Raw genomic sequence first — 13,935 nt, forward strand, 5'->3', positions numbered from 1 at the left:
AGGCTACAATAGCAGGGTTGTAGTATGGCTCCTTGGTCACTCTCCTGAATGCGGAGGTGCAATGTCAGGTCATTAGACCAAATTCCTGCCCTTGCCTCCTTGGCCTAGACAAATGCCTTGTTAGCAGAACCAGTGATATTCCACTGCCTGGGGTAGAGGGGCTGCAGGATTCCACGGGGCTGCACAGGGACTGTGGCAAACAGTTCAGCTTCACAAGGGCAAGGGGTTGTGCTGGAGCTGACTGGCCAAGGGACCTCTACAAAGCTGAGTTCTGCACCACTCAGAAGCCTGCACAGCTCCTATGCGCCCTGAAATCACAGCCTTCTCCATGGAGATCGTGCTGACAAGTGATGCTCCATGGCCATAGAGCTGGGAGAAGGAAGATAGCCTAGCAGCCCCATGCTGTAGTCTGAAGCTACGTCTACACTAGAATTTACTTAAGTATAGCTTACATCACTCAGGGGTGGGAATAATCCACACCCCCGAGTGACATTAGTTATGCTGACCTAAATGCTGGTGTGGACAGCGCTATGTCAGCAGGAGAGCTTCTCCCGCCAACACAGCTACCGCCTCTCGCAGAGGCAGGAGTTATGAGCCCACCAGGAGAGCTCTCTCCCATTGGCTTAGAGCATCCTCACCATCAGTGCAGCTGCGCCACTGTAGTGTAGGCATAGCCCGAGTTCAGTAAGCATCCCTCAGGATTTTTCCTGCATCTCTCAGGCTGTCCATGGACTAAGCAGTTCAGAAGACCTGTAGCAGAGCTTCAGGGAGGGTGAGGTTAGTCTGGGTGAGAACCTGAGAACATTCACGGATGTCTGCCTGCTGCTTTCCAAAGGCACAGAATTGCCCACCTGCTATGGGGCCAGATCTTTACTTGGGGTAAACTGGCCTCACTGCATTGTCATCAAAGGATTGACGTTGAATTCCACCAGCTGAAATTCTCATCCATTATCCTTAAGCAAACAATGGCTCCACTTCTGATCTCACTTACACTGGTGCAAATCAGAAATAACTCAGTGGAAAAGGGGTCACACTGGTGCAAAAGTAGTAGGTGTAAGTTCAGAGTCAGGTCCAGTATATTTAGTGGAGATTGTGGCTTAAACCCATGGTCCATGCTGGAGAGGAAGGGGGAGGAGGAGCAGAACTGCAACATGGACCATAACCTCAGCTGGTGTAAATCGGCCAAGCTCTATTGATTTCAGTGGAGTAGGTTGATTTATGCCAGTTAAGGTTCTGGCTCTATACACTACTGAGACTGAAAATTCCTCAGGGCAGGGACAAGGAACATTCTGTATTCTGTTCTGAGTCTCGGCTGGTGGAAATCAGCAAAGCTTCCCAGATTTCAATGGAGCTACAGACCAGTTGACACCATCTGAGTATCTGGCCCATAATTTTAAACTTGAACTGTGACCTCAGTGTCCCAATGTATTAATAATCTTCACACAGAAAGCAAACAGGAAACAAAGATACAGTTAATTAGAGCTGGCAGCAAAGAGTTTCTTTTTTTTTTATCATGGGAAAATGAAACAAAAACTATAATAAAAATATGTCGCCTTTCTCCATGAGAAATTTTAACTTTTTGCAGAAGATTAAAAAAATCCAGCCAAAATACAAAAATTTGAGGGGCTTCCCCAAAGTCAATGTTTAGTGTGGAAAGCAGACCTTATCGCAAAACATTTTGTAGAATCGAATCATAGAATCATAGAATCATAGAATATCAGGGTTGGAAGGGACCCCAGAAGGTCATCTAGTCCAACCCCCTGCTCGAAGCAGGACCAATTCCCAGTTAAATCATCCCAGCCAGGGCTTTGTCAAGCCTGACCTTAAAAACCTCTAAGGAAGGAGATTCTACCACCTCCCTAGGTAACGCATTCCAGTGTTTCACCACCCTCATAGTGAAAAAGTTTTTCCTAATATCCAATCTAAACCTCCCCCACTGCAACTTGAGACCATTACTCCTCGTTCTGTCATCTGCTACCATTTGAGAACAGTCTAGAGCCATCCTCTTTGGAACCCCCTTTCAGGTAGTTGAAAGCAGCTATCAAATCCCCCCTCATTCTTCTCTTCTGCAGACTAAAGCCATTGTTGAAAACAATGACTTGAAACCCCAAGTCATTGTTGACAAACCCATTGCAACAGAAAAGTTTTAACCAGCCCTAAAATGAAGGCATGAAGAAAATCAGTGGTAGCTAGCTGGAGTCTGAAAATAGGCTCAGGTGATACAAATAGGTGGAGGCAAAACTTTATAAAAACATTCAGGTGACAATTCTGGCAGAAGGAGGTGTGGACTCAGGAGCGTAAAGCTACTTCCAATGCAGCATTTGGCTAGTGATTAAAGCAAGGCGCTTGAGCATCAGGTTTCTTGTTTCCTCTCTGCTTTGGCCTTGCTGGGAGATCTGAGTCAAGCCATTTCCCCTTTTCATGACTCATATTCCCGCATCGGCAAAATGGGTGATACCAAATTGCAACAGTAATTATGTTCATAATTATCTCAGAGCAGGCTGGAGTGGCTGCTCTGGTAGCCTCCAATGTTTCTCAACCCAAGAAGTAATTGCCTGGTCCAAGGGGGAGGATTCCCCTCAAAGACTTTACAAGGACACCTAAATCCTCATCTTCTCAAGACTGTAGGCAACTGGCCAAACTCATCCCTCCATCGATCTCGCCTATATCTGTTCAGGTTTAGAGGATGATATACACTGAGAATGCCCAGTACCTCTTGTGCATTGATCATGGCAGGGAGAACTTTTCTGGGCTGGCTGAGGGTCAGTGTGCTGAGGTAGATCTTTAAAAGAAGGAGCTGTTTGGAATTCTGATGCCTGGTGACTCCATTACAGAACTGGACCTGTCAGCCTGGCAGAGGGCAGGACTCAGGTGCCCAGCACAGAGGATATTGTTCTAAATGGCGCCTGCACCATCATCACCAACTTGCCGTAATCACGTGTGGGGAAGATGGTCCCCTAATTCCGTCAGCAGAGCCCTCTCACTGCTATAGGGATGGAGTTCCTGCCAACGCCCACATCAGATGCAAGGGGTGTGTTAAGTAATTGCTCAACAGATGTTAGTCTTAAAATAACATTTAGTCTAGTGGCAGGTTTGTTTCTGACCCCTCCTCTTTTGAGCTGCACATGGGGGTACAGGTTTGGCCTGTAGCATCTCCAACACCTCTTACTGACACCAACAGGAAGGAAAGAGAGGAAGGCTGCTAATATACTGGGGTTCTCATTTACATGGGTGCCTTATTCACCCGTTAGATCTCTTGCTCCTTTCTGTGGCATGAGTAGGCTTCTTTCTTTCTAATCCAGGCTAACCTGGTGCAGAACAGATTGCCCTAGTGCTCAGCCCCCCTTTTTGAGGATCTGCTGGTACCAGACTGATTCTTATGAGAAGACATACAAGTTGAAAGAGTTGGCATAAAATTATGCAACTTAAAAATTATCGGATTCCAATGCTGACCTCCCAAATATCCTTCATTTTCATGCCGTGGCCTGCAAGTTGCATTTATTTGCTGTGGGGCCTCTCATTAACTATGCCCGTAGGTAAGAGTGCTTCCTGGTAACCCGTTAGGGGTCAAAACAAATTAACAGGATCTCCAGTCAACTGGGCCAAATCTTCAGTTGGGGAGAGCTAGCAGAGCTCTTTGACTTCAGTAGCCGACTTATGCCAGCTGAGGATTTAGCCCAGGTAGTTGTCTTCAATCCATCCTTGGTTTCTCTTTCCTAAAAACAATACTGAAAAATGGTTGAATAAAATTACCCCCAGGTTAATCCCGGAATACAAAATATCTTCCTACTCCATGCTTAGCATTACTTCTTTTGCCAGTGGCCACGTATTTTGATTACCCCTGAAGCTTGCAATAAAGGTGTTAAAAAACAAGAGAGGTTTTCATGTGCCGCATAGAGACTTGATCTCCTCTGTAACACACGTACACAAAGTGAATTTGTGTAATGTCTGTCTGCAATTTTCTATCGTGCTTGAAGCCAGGAAGGGAGGGGGAAAAAAGCGTGTAGCAGAGTTGCTTTGTTAGGTAGCTATTCAGTGACTCTTTTCCAGGGAGATAGATGAAACCACATTAGCCACTCCATATATGAAGTTACAAGACACTTCATGACCGGCCAACTCTGCTTTCCCTTTTACAGTGCCTACCAGCCACTCTGGACAGAGTTATAAGTAGGCAGTGTTCCCTCAGCCACATTGTGGCTGGCACCTGTGTCTTTACTTATCTCCCAGCATGCCTACAAGAGGTCAGCCACCGTATTGCCATAGTCTTCTAAAGTTTAAGATGCCAAAGTCAGACTGATGTTGCAGCAGTTCACGCCTGGGGAGACCTAGAGCAATAACAGTGCCATCTTCCTGATTCTGCAGACAGACTGACAGAAGTGATAGCTCTAAGAGAGGTTAGAACTGACATTTTTACTAACCATTAGATGGGATTTTTCAAAGGAATCTAATAGAGCTAGGCACTCAAGTCTATTAGAATTTCAGTGCCTAACTCTTGAAAACTCAGACTGTATTCTCAATGGGGTGATTCCTCTGAACCCTAATGATACCAGCCTAAAAGGCAACATTCCAAACTATTTCTCTGTGGGTCATTTTAACAGAAACACCTGGCTAGGCTGTGAACATGGAGGCTGTTTGAACAAATCATTGACACCACCTCCCCTTTATTTATTTATTTGTGTAGTGGTGGTGCCTTGAGTCTGGATACAGCACCTCTGAAATAGCTGGCAGAGCATTCCACTCCCATGAGGCCTCTCATACAAACAGGTTCATACAACAACTGTGATGGAAAGAGGTAGGTCTATCATGATGTATCTGGTGCAAACAGTTCCCAGGGTAAGAGATGCTACAGATTGTTGATGGCCTTGGTCATACCTCCTTTCTGTTTCTTCAATCTCTGAAGAAGCCAGTCATTTAATTAGTGTCAGCCCAAGAGAATGGAAGGCAAAAAAGAACTGCTGTCAATTCAAATGTTACCCAAAGACTCGGGCCTTGTCTTCAAGGGCAAATTGATCTATAGAACTTTTCTAATGTTGTTTCCAAAGTGCCATAAACTATATTAAAAAAGTCACTTTTATCCCAAAATAGATTGTGCACACTGGGGAGTGTGGCATTGGCAGACCAGGTACCTGCTCATGCCAAGGACCCCATGCCTCAGTGGAACACTGACAAATACAGAGTTAGAATCCATCTGGTTCACCTGTGTGTTAGTATTGTTAAAATAGGTATTAGGATTACAAAAATGTGTTTAGCAGTGAGACTTTATTGAATACTTGTAAGTTGCTGAACCCATTAATCTCACTTATAACATCTGTGTACCATATTGTAAGGTACTATTTAAACATTTGTATTCTGTGACTGTGTAAATCAGCAGGCAGGAGAGAAACATTAATTAGAGTAAAACGCTGATCTCCAACAGAAGGTGTTATGTCCTGCCCCACAAGCAAGGCACATTGAGACCAGATGAACTATTGTGGAACACCAAAGAGGACAAAAGACTTTGCTGATTGATCTGCCCCTCCCCCCAAGAAGAGGCACAGTGCAAGTGAATTCCTTCCATCAGCTGAGTTTGCAGCTCAAAGTGGAAGGGGGGGGATAGCTTGAGATTTTAAATAATTTTTGTATGAATACCAGCTTGAAAGTAGAGGTTAGCCATCAGTTAAATTTGCGGCTCAAAGCGCAAGCAGGGGAAGGGAATAAAAAGCCCTAACAAGGAGGAAGTGTGCCTTTATACTACTGGGACTCTGAGAGGCAAAGATTAACAAGCATAAACAAAAGATCCCCAGTGCTTAGTCTGGGTTAGCCCTAAAGGACATATAGAGTTTGATTATTATAGCAGCTTCTATTTTGAAATTTATCATTGGAACTCATTTGTGTGTATGTATGTTTACCTGTTTTAATCTTGTTAATAACTCTCTGTTTCCTTTTCCTGGATAATACATCTTTAGCTAGTTTATTACAGGATTGGCTACAAGCATTGTCTTTGGTGTGAGATCTAAAGAACAATTGACCTGGGGTAAGTGACTGGTCCTTTGGGACTAGGAGTAACCTGAATATTGCTGTGATTTCGGGTGTAAGGGACCATCTATCTATCACGAAGGTAGGCTCACTCAGTGGCGAGATAGCTCAGAGCACCCAAGGGAACTACCTGTGACACCATGTTTTGCCTGTTATAATGAGGAGTTTAAATTTGATGGTTGATGGGTGAAATCTAAGTATAGCACTCATAACCAATTTGGAGTTTGTGCCCTGTTTCCTAACAATTCTCCCATGAGGTTGGTACTCATGCTCTTAAGCTACTGCTGGATAGCTTGATAGGAAGTTATACTGGCATACTTATAGCAGTATAATTATCTCAGTTTGGAAAATCCTTGAGTTGTTGATTTTTAAGCAGAACACTTGATCTTGGTTAGAGCCTCTCACTGCTCAAAAAACAAAACAATTAGATTTCAGTGCATAAATTTCAGATCTAATTGGAATGTGCTTTATGATTCATTTCAGTTTGCCAACTCTTTTACTATTTGTAACTGGTGAGCTCACTGATAAAAAATACTATGTTTCCAGGTGATGTTTTACATACAATCTATCCTGCTGTTTGAATATTAATAAAGATTTTCTCCAGCTTTAATCCAAGAAAGAAAAGGTCTGGCCATTTATATATCTATCATTGGTAGAAATGTATTTGTTATTCCATCACTGATATGTGAAAGTCCATTCAATGATCAGTACAGTAGAATATCATTTTTTAAAAATCCTCCTTTATTTTTTAAAGCCATCTTTCTAATGAACTCATCCCAAACAGTGATTCCAACTGCTACTGCCCTATCATTTATACTACTGGGCTAATAATTTAATTTTCATTGGGTTGGGGGAAGGGGAACAATCTTACTAAATTGCTTCACTTTGGATAATGCTCATCCTCTGTCCAATTTTGATTTATTTCTGCCATTGACATTTCTAGTTTCTTGGAAATTAATTCCCTTATTTGAAAGGGGAAAAATCCTTTTTGACATTGAAAGAGAAACAAAGATTTCATGGCATACCCTATGACTTGGTAGAGAAAGTACACATTTCACACACATAGAGCACCATGGGGAGCTCTCTCTCTCTCTCAGGCCTGGTCTACACTTAACATTTAAACCAACATAGCGATGACAGGCAGGGTGTGAAAAGTCCACACTCCTCTGGCTATGCTGACCTAGCCCCCAGTGGAGACACAGTTATGCTGATGGAAGAAAGCTTCTGTCTACCTGGCTACTGTCACTTGGGGAAGATGTTGTTCCTACAAAGAACAGAAAACTCCTTCCATTGGTGTAGGCTGTGTCTATAGTTATGCCACTATAGTACAGATAGACATCCGTGCACGCACGTTTCTCTACAGTCAAACTGGAATGGAAATAACCATGGCCTGGTCTATGCACACTTATTGTACTGATATAACTGTCTCAGTTAGGGGTGTGATTTTTTTTTTTAACTGATGAAGTTATACGCAAACAATTCCTAGTGTGGCCACAGTTATATTGCTATAAAAGTGCCTTATATCACCATAGCTTATTCCCCTTCTTGTACAGGAATAAGCTGTTCTTTTATACGTACCTTAATATTGATATAACTGCATCCACACTACGATACAAACATGATTAAAGCAGTACCACCGTAGTGTGCTGACAACGCCTTGCCTCTGAGAGAAAGTTTCACCCACTTAACTGAAATTGAGTTTTAAATCAATTTAGTTAAACTGGAGCAACCCTCTGTGTGGACACTCTTATTCTGGTTTAAGAGAGGCTCATTTGGGTTCTCTTAAATCTGTTCCTGATCAAGTTAAATTCAACAGAAATAAACCTAGTTTAATCTAAAATAAACATGTCCACACAGGGATTTGCACCATTTTAACTAAGCCTTTAGTTTGGATTAAGCAAAATTTGATTCTAGCTTGCATGTAGACATGTTCACAGAGTATCACAAGGATCACACACACATTACTATGCCACAGGGTGCCTCTGTCACTACCCAGTGTACTTTACTGCCTGGCCTCACAGTCACAAACACACAACAGGTTGTTACCCTATTCACCACCTATGTATGTATTCCTTCCTTGCAAAGCATAACAGCATAATGCAGACTTATAGCAAGACATGGTTTCCCCATAGCCTTCACACCTCCATCCCTCACCCTGCAAGCTTTCTTACCAAGCTTTCCCTTACTGCCTGCTTCTTCCACTTATGTCCTCCCAATTACATCCTTAACCCAGGTGCTCACAATCCCCCAATAGAAAGTGTTTAATTGCTCATAGCTGACCCTGCAGTCTTCTTCATGCTGCAATGACATCAGTGACCAGGGTGCTACTAATAGTGTCTTGACACAGGATCGCATACACACGCACAGTATGATGGGCACCTCTCTCTCTGTGGTACACATGCAACTTTCAGTGTCTAGTGATTCTTCCCAAATCATTCTTGACTGACAAACAGATCCCTTTGTCCACCTCCCAGTGCCTTCAACAGCTGAGAGATCAGAAACTTTTCTCTCTGTAATCTTTGACCAGAAGAACCTAGAGAGGCCCAAACTTGAAGCCATTTTAACCGAAAGTTTGTGCTGTGTTGCATTGCACATGTTTATTTTCTCTAACCAGAAATATTAGAGGGCGTAATAACCAGAGGGCATAAGACCATTATTTTGTGTGTACAGTGCATATAAAAGTATACTTGCCATAAAAATTAATCCTGCAGCTTGTTTAATAAATAATAGCTGTAGTGAAAAAGATACAAGAAACTGACAATTAGGAAAAGTTTGAGCAGTTCAGGAGAAACCAAGGAGTCATGTGGAATGGATCTGTATGTGAACAAGAACTAAAAGGAAGAAGCACTTTTTAAAAGAAGCCTTAGTGACAATTGGGAAATGACTGTAATTTGCTTGTAAACTAATGACCGTATCTAGAGCAATAAAATAATTACAATAGAGCCTCATTATACAATACAATATAGCCTGGGTACTGTAGATCGTGATAATAATAAAATAATAATACCACCAAACTCTTATCCAGCACTTTCCATCAGCAGCTGTCAAAGCATTTCACAATTTCTAGTATACCTTTGCAGTTGTTGTAGCCCTATTGTTCCCAAGATATTACAGATACAAGGTATGTGAAGAAATGTCTTTTATTGGACCAACCTCTGTTGGTGAAAGAGAAAAGCTCTGTGTAGCTTGAAAGCTTGCCTCTTTCACCAACAGAAGTTGGCCTGATCAAAATATAACCTCATTCACCTTGTCTCTATAATTTTTAGGATAGATATTGTGCAGGCCACTCAGTGTTAGAGAGGAAAGATCAGGCTTGACAAAACCCTGGCTGGGATGATTTAGTTGGGGATTGGTCCTGCTTTGAGCAGGGGGTTGGACTAGATGACCTCCTGAGGTCCCTTCCAACCCTGATCTTCTATGATTCTATGAAAGTATTGCCATCCTAGGACAGAAACAGCAGAGAGCAAACTTCCACCCCCTGCCTCACCTGTTGGACAAACCCCGGGCTAAGGAGGCTCCTTAATCCCTCTGCTAAGAAAAAGCAAGAGGGAGAAGAGAGAAAAAGAAGTGGGAAAGGGGATAAAGATTAGTCAATAGGTCTGGGGACTCTTGTGTGGAACAGGGGGCAGGGCAGATCTCCCATAATCAGCCAAGTAATTTGTAGCCAGGGCTGAGGTTTTCACAAACAGGTCATTACTCAACCTAAAGATGCCCTTATCCCTCTTCTGAGGAATAGGCGCGGCTCCTCACTGGACTGTGTGTTGGGGTCGGGGGCGAAGGAGTGCATGACCCCAAGAGCAATTTGCCTGCGTTTGGTTTGCTGCTAACATTGGGCCACCTATGTGAATAGCTGAGAAATGCAAGAGGGGTGAGAGCACAAAAGAGCAGGCTCCTTGGAGGAGGGAGGTCGGGGGGGGGGGGAACTTGGCCTCCCCCCTAGAAAGCTGAAGAGCCAAATGGTGGGCTCTGCCCGGGATTTGGGGTGATGCTGCTGTGGGTGGGGACGGATCAAGATTTCTCTGCATTACAGGCAGAGCTCCGAAAAGAAAAGCAGCCCCCGGAGATGCCAGGGGTCGGTTCACGTGTCCTGCAGCCTCAAGAGCAACTTCCCGGTTGACTGGTGTAATTACTGTTACTACTCCAGCCGGAGGGGTTTGTCCAGGCCGGCTACCGTTCTGGCTCCAGCAGGTTACTGGCCTGGGCTGGACAGGAGGGCAGGTAGGGGCGAGAGAAGGGGCGTCATGACAGGCATCTTTTAACACCAGGGCCGTCTCTCTCTCTCCGCCCCCATAGCTCCTCCCGGTTCTCTCTCTTCCTGACTCAGTTTCCCTTTCCCCTCCCCTCCCCCGCTCTCTCTTTCATTCTGTCGCTTTCTCCCCGCACCCCAATTTGACCTCTCTCCTTCTCGCTTAGATTCTCCACCCCTCATCCTCTCCGGGGCGCCCCGAAGCAAGCTTTGGAGTTGTGATGATGGAAGAGAGCCCAGCGCCTGCTTCCCACCCATCGGCCCCGACTTTGGAGCCTGGAGAAAGCTGTTTCCACAGGGTAGCGGGGAGATCCCGCATACTGCACACGGGCTACTTAACGCCGCGAAGAAAAGAAAAAAACCAACCGAGGTGCCATTAAAGTTAATTGTTTTTATTGCCGAGTTAACTGTGTCTTGTAAATCTTTTTACGAGCTAGCCAAGGAAACACTGGGAGGCCTAAAGTCTAAATAGACCAGGATGGGTAAGGCAGGGCAGGGGCAATCATCGATCGGGAAGGGTACTTGGCTTCCTGCTACAGAGTTTGCTGCGCCGCCGGGTTGAAAAGCTACACCGAGGGTCCCGGGGGTTTGCTACGCGGAGCGAAGGTGAAGCTTAGTATTAAGGTTAAGATGCATTTTGTGCCTCTGAGTCCAGCGGGGTCTATTGCCCACCAGAGGGGTTGTCATCATGCCCAGAGCTCCGTAGGAAATAGAAGTCCGAATCCCCCTCTCCCCGCAAGCATAGGAACGATTAGAGGACACAATGAGAGAGAGGCAAAGGACTTGATGAGTGCAGGGGGTTAAACATGGCTGGAAAGCAGGATTTTAATGAGTGGGGGAGGGGAGAGCGATTGACCCCAAAAGGCGGCGGCTTGACATTTGCCCTGGACAAGCGAAGCGAAGGAGACGCGAAGACGTGGGGACGCCCCTGCATTGCTTCTCCTGAACAGCTCCGGGGCTGGAGGAAGAGCCAAGCCTCATTCACCTGTGAGTTTCCAGAGACCCCGGGGGCCAGCAAAGGAGCCCCGAAGGAACAAACACGGGCGGCGGAACTCACCGCCACTGCTTTGCTTCGCCGTCTTTAACGCGGTGCTTTCAGCGCTTCTCAAGCGAGACTGCCAGGGGATTTCTGGAGAGAGGAGGAGATAACTAGTGGGACATTTTCCCACCCAGAGATCGAGTTTGTGCTTTGCTTGTGGCTGACTTGATAGGACTCTTTTCCTCCATATTTATGGTACGGTATCTTTCTGGGGGCATCTCTCTACCTTCAAACCTACCGCTCAATCATGTTACCTAAAGTCTTTTTCTCTCCCCATCTAACTACCTATCATGTATAGCTACCAAAATATAATATCTCTCTAGTGTAGCTCTCGACACCTAAATAAAGTCTATCTATCCATCTATGGATCCTGTCTCTGCTGCCTACCTAAATAAAGATTTACCGACATACACACATACATAGATACATATACACACACACCGTGTATATAGGTGTACACAACATAGACACACAGACTGGACAGTGGAGGATCTTGAGAGATCTATGTATACCACAGAACAGCCCTTTGATCCTGTACACTTGCCTGGAGAAAGCTAATCCCCTTGTTGTGATATAAGTACCAGATGCTTCTTGGGGGAATTGTACTAGGGCACAGGGTTAATGCCCCAGCTTTTCTTTAAAGTGTCCTGTGGATTATTCCCTCTTCCCTGATTAACAGGATTGTTTTCAAAATGACAAGAGTGTTAAATCCGACTGTTCTGCTGCACAGGGGAGATGTTTTGGGAAGAAAGTGTTTTGATTTATTTAATGCCTCAATAACCTTTTTCTCCCGAAGGTGACCTCTATTTCCACGAGATTATTAGTGGGTTTGCCATTGCTGAAGCCTGGCTCATACCCAAGGAAAGAGAAGAGGAAATTTTGCTCTCCTGGTGCTTTGGGAGGGTTAGCAATCTAAAGGTTTTTACTTTTCCTTAAGTAAAATGCTCATTCATCTTCTGTTCAGATAAGGAAACTGGATGGACTTTTTAGTGTCTGGAGGGAAAAAATAGCCATTTTCAGAAACAAATTTGCCAACTGCTTTCAGTCCCTGGAATCTTCAAGCGCAGCTCCAAATCCGCCTGCCTGTCTATCCAGACTCCTATATACCCTTTATCAGTGTAGTATGTGGCTACACTATTTGTCTTGCTAGCCAAGTCTCATGCAAAGTTCAAAGTTCGACCCTTCTAGTGCATGCAGTTTTAATCATACTGTTGTATTAGTCCTGCTACCAACTGCACTTCGAAACTCCTCATCCTCTCAACAGTGCTAACGAGACAGGGCCCAATTCAGATGTACAGTAGAGAGGAACTTGTTGCAAGTCATAGAAAACAGATTTATTTTGCTTCTCTGCCTCTCCTGTTCCTTACCTTTCTTACTGAGGAATAGACTTCAGGCTACTATTCCTCCTCGGGAGGTTTTGTTGTTAAGGATCTACACATTGTGGAAGGAGATCTGCTGATAGCGGCTAAAGTTGTAGCAATTTCCTCTTTTTCAGAACTAAAACTCAAATTCTAATCCCATCAGAAGAACCCTTCCCACGCAGTTGAAGAGCTACTTGGAAAATGGACATCCTCCATTCATTTTAAAACATTCAGTGATCCTTTCATTTCCTCCTGAAACTATTTGTTCTCTGCCCGTTTCGGTTTTGGGTTGTAGTTAGTTTGATCTACATACCTGCCCACGGGAAATACCAATCTTTTCCTTCACTTGAACAAGCTTCTTTGGTTCTTTACTTCGAAAGGTTTCAGCCTCCAGGATATTTTTAAAAAATGTACCTCCTTTCAACATATTTAATCTGGATAACGCTTTCTAACATGCTACTGGTAATCTGGAAATAGGGGGTGTGGCACTGAGCATGACCCTGCATCACAAACCAGGGTCTGTAACCCAACACAGACTCTGATTGAATCATTGGAAGCTTTTGCTTTTGTCCTGGGCCTTTCCCCATATTGCTGTGATGATGTTAATATCATTTTAGAAAGGCAGCTGGCTTGGTGCATCTCACAACCAAACTTCTGCATTTCTGGGGAGCCAATTTGTACCCCTTGTTTACCATTCAGTCAAATCCTCTCCCAGAAAAAATCCAGATTTCCTGGATTGCTAGAGATTTGCTAGGTAGGGAATCTGGAGAGACAGTTGCCAGGGAAGATGTGGGGAACATTATATAATACAGGCAACATGGGGGGGGGGGGGAGCCTGCAAAAGTTATTAGTTTAACTAATGGGGAAGGTCATGGCTGGCTGAAAGGGAGCCTATCTCCAAGAAGCAGATAAGAGGAGACAGCTAACAAGTGGGCACACGCTAAAGCATCCCCCCACTCCACACACATACAGATAAAATAACTTCTCTGGCGGTGGGAGGAGCCAATGGCCTCCAAAAAAGAGTTTCCAAAGGCTTTGCTAGGCATTAACCCTTCCGAGGAAGAATTCCCGTCCTCTCAAGTCAGTGGGCTTGATTGGCTGAAGGACTGGCTGGGATGATTTAACTGGGAATTGGTCCTGCTTCGAGCAGGGGGTTGGACTAGATGACCTTCAGGGGTCCCTTCCAACCCTGATATTCTATGATTCTATGATTCTATGACTGGGATCCTTGGTGACTTGATCCTGCACCAGTGGAGTCAAAGGGAGGCTTTGCC

Source organism: Caretta caretta, chromosome 15 (genome assembly GCF_965140235.1).
Source record: "Caretta caretta isolate rCarCar2 chromosome 15, rCarCar1.hap1, whole genome shotgun sequence".
In the NCBI taxonomy this organism is placed as follows: Eukaryota; Metazoa; Chordata; order Testudines; family Cheloniidae; genus Caretta; species Caretta caretta.